Below are 3,195 nucleotides of genomic sequence, written 5' to 3'. Positions count from 1 at the left end.
CAGGAAGTTCTTCCTAATGTTTAGGTGGAATCTTCTTTCTTGTAGTTTGTTGTCCGGGTATATGTGGCAGCAAAGTTGGCATCTGGGTTTGTTGCAGGCTCTGGTACCAGTGTCCATGTTAAGTCTGGTGGTTGTATTATTGTGGGTGAGGAGTTGTTTAAGATTGGGTGGCTGTCTGTAGGCAATGAAAGGTCTTCCTCCCAGAGCTTGAGAAAGGGAGCTGTCATTGTCCAGCAGAGGCTGTAGATCTCTGATGATGCGTTGTACTGTTTTAACTTGGGAGCTGTATGTGATGACTAGTGGTGTTCTGTTATTTTCTTTTTTGGGTCTGTCTTGCAGCAGGTTCTCTCTAGGTATCAGTCTGGCTCTGTTGATCTGTTGTTTAACTTCATCAGGTAGATATTTTAGCCTGTAGCCAACAGAAGGAATGATGCGCTCACCACAATATATTGAGGTTCTACAAAAGAGAGTTATGCCAAAGCTGGAAAAGAAGTATCCTGGCAGAACTGGGATATTGCAGCAGGACCTAGCCCCCTGACACACACCAAAAGTGGTGAAATAAAAAAAATTCCTTCAGTAGCACCTTAAAGACCAACTAAGTTTTTATTTTGGTATGAGCTTTCGTGTGCATGCACACTTCTTCAGAGGACTTCTGAAGAAGTGTGCATGCACACGAAAGCTCATACCAAAATAAAAACTTAGTTGTTCTTTAAGGTGCTACTGAAGGATTTTTTTTTATTTTACTTCGACCCAGACCAACACGGCTACCTACCTGTAACCAAAAGTGGTGAAGAAATTTATGACAGAGTAGCCAATACAGGTACTTGATTGGCCAGGGAATTCCCCGGATGTAAATCTCAGAAAGGCACCAACAATAGATGACATTGTGTTTTAGGGGTTTATCGTAACATCAGGATGAGATCATCAAAGAAAAGATTGTAAAAGAACTGGGAAATTGGCTAGGACTACAAGAGGACGACATTGCACTGGGCATTGATACAGTATTTAGGGTTAAATCAATGAGAGCCAAGGCCAACAAATGGCCAGGAGATTGCCTGGTATTCTTCAATTCCAGACTACTTAAGGATAAGATTCTGCAAAACAAAAGTAACAATTGAGAATAGAAGAAAAGAACATCATTATCCTCAAGGAAATACCAGTATGATTGTTGTTAAAGAAAAGAAATAATTCTAAAGTCCTAGCAAATGCCTAGGGAAACAACTCCATAGCATATAGATGGGAATTCCCTGAGGGGCTATCATTCCCATATAAAGAAAGAAGAAAGAGGATTAGAGGAGCTGGATAAGTTTTGGAGGAAGTACAGGAAGGAGTTGGTCAAACTCATGAGTTTGACCAAACTGCGGGAGGCAGTGCAAGACAGGAGTGCCTGGCGTGCTCTGGTCCATGGGGTCACGAAGAGTCGGACACGACTAAACGACTAAACAACAACAACACAGGAAGGAGTTGGGAAGGAAACTAGGGGAGGAAAATGAAGAAATGAGTGGGGAATAGGAAGGAATAGTAGGCGGAAATATTTAAAGATGAAAAAGGTAGAATAGGAGTCCAAGTAAAGAATGAAAAGGGGGGGGGGAATATAATAGGAATTTATGCACCAAATGAAAGAAAATCAGAATATTATAAATCACTGGAGGAAAGACTGCTAGACTATAGCAATGAAAAGATAATATTACTGGGTGATATTAATGGTGTAACCTCACTAGAACTAGACAGAACAGCAAGAGAGAGAGAATCCTAAAATGGAAAACTGTCAACGACTTTCTTCCAATTCGTGGAAAATTTCAACTTACAGGACGTTTAGAGAATTAAGCAACCAAATGAGAGAGAATTTACACACAATTCGGAGGCTCAACAATCAGCAAGAATAATAGATGCAATATGGCTGTCCTATAAATTAACATTAAAAATTTGAAAATCAGAAATACAACCAAGATTAATCTCGGACCACTATCCAGTCACCCTAGAATTAAGAAATAATAGAAGAACAAGATGGAGGTGGAAAATGAAGGCATATTGAATATCTAGACAGGAGGCCAGATAAAGAAGCTGCTCTGATATTCATAGGTGCCGAAAAGGCGTTTGATAATGTCTCGTGGAAATTTATGGAACGAACAATAGAAACACTGGGCATAGGGGAAATACAGAATACATTTTTAAGACAGAGTTATTTACACGGTGGAATTTATCTTAAGGCTCCCAGCGTTTTCAAATGTACACTATTTTCACCCATATATTCAATAAACATTTCCCACTGTTCTTTGGGTTCTCTTATTCTATATGTTAAATCTGCAAGCTGTATATTTATTCCATCCGTTTCACTTGCCACTCTTCTTTGGTTGGGACCAAATAACCTTTTTGGACACCTGGGAATTTCCACAGGATGGCCCAAATCTTAAGCTTTTGTTCCCAGGTGCTCCTTTGTATTCAGATCAGGCCTCAGCACAATAATGTAGCACTTTGGGATGAAGATGCAGCCCAGGAGCCCAGCACTGGAGGCCAACATAGAGAAGACCTGCACGGCCACCATGTACTTGCCCTTGGTGCTCAGGTAGGTGGGCACAAAAGACACCCAAACACTGCAGAAGAGCAGCATGCTGAAGGTGATCAGCTTGGCTTCGTTGAAGGACCCAGGCAGCTTCCTGGCTAGGAAGGCCACCGTGAAGCAGATGGCCGCCAGCAAGCCCAGGTAGCCAAGGGCACCATAAAACATGGCCACAGAGCCTTCGTTGCATTGCAAGATGACCTCGACCACCTCGGAGTGGGACTCTGGGAATGGGGGAGACATCCCCAGCCAGGTAGTGCAGATGACAACCTGGACACTGGAACAGGAGACCACAATGGAGTTGGCCAGACTCTTCCCCAGCCATCTCCTCGCCCTGTTGCCTGGCTTTGTGGCCAGGAAGGCCAGCACCACAACGATGGTCTTTGCCAAGAGAGAAGAAATGGCCACTGAGAAGATGATGCTGAAGGCCGTTTGTCGTAGAAGGCAGGTCGATATTCTTGGCCGGCCGATGAAGAGGAAGGAGGACAAGAAGGAGAGCAGAAGGGAGACGAGGAGGATGTAGGAGAGGTCCCGGTTGTTGGCTTTGACTAGTGGGGTGTCTTTGTATTTAATGAAGATTCCCAACACGATTCCTGTGGTTATGAACAAGAGCAGAGCAATGGAAGCTAAGAGGA

This window comes from Zootoca vivipara, chromosome 13 (assembly GCF_963506605.1).
Source record: "Zootoca vivipara chromosome 13, rZooViv1.1, whole genome shotgun sequence".
Lineage (NCBI taxonomy): Eukaryota > Metazoa > Chordata > Lepidosauria > Squamata > Lacertidae > Zootoca > Zootoca vivipara.
Note: the sequence above shows the minus strand (reverse complement) of the source record.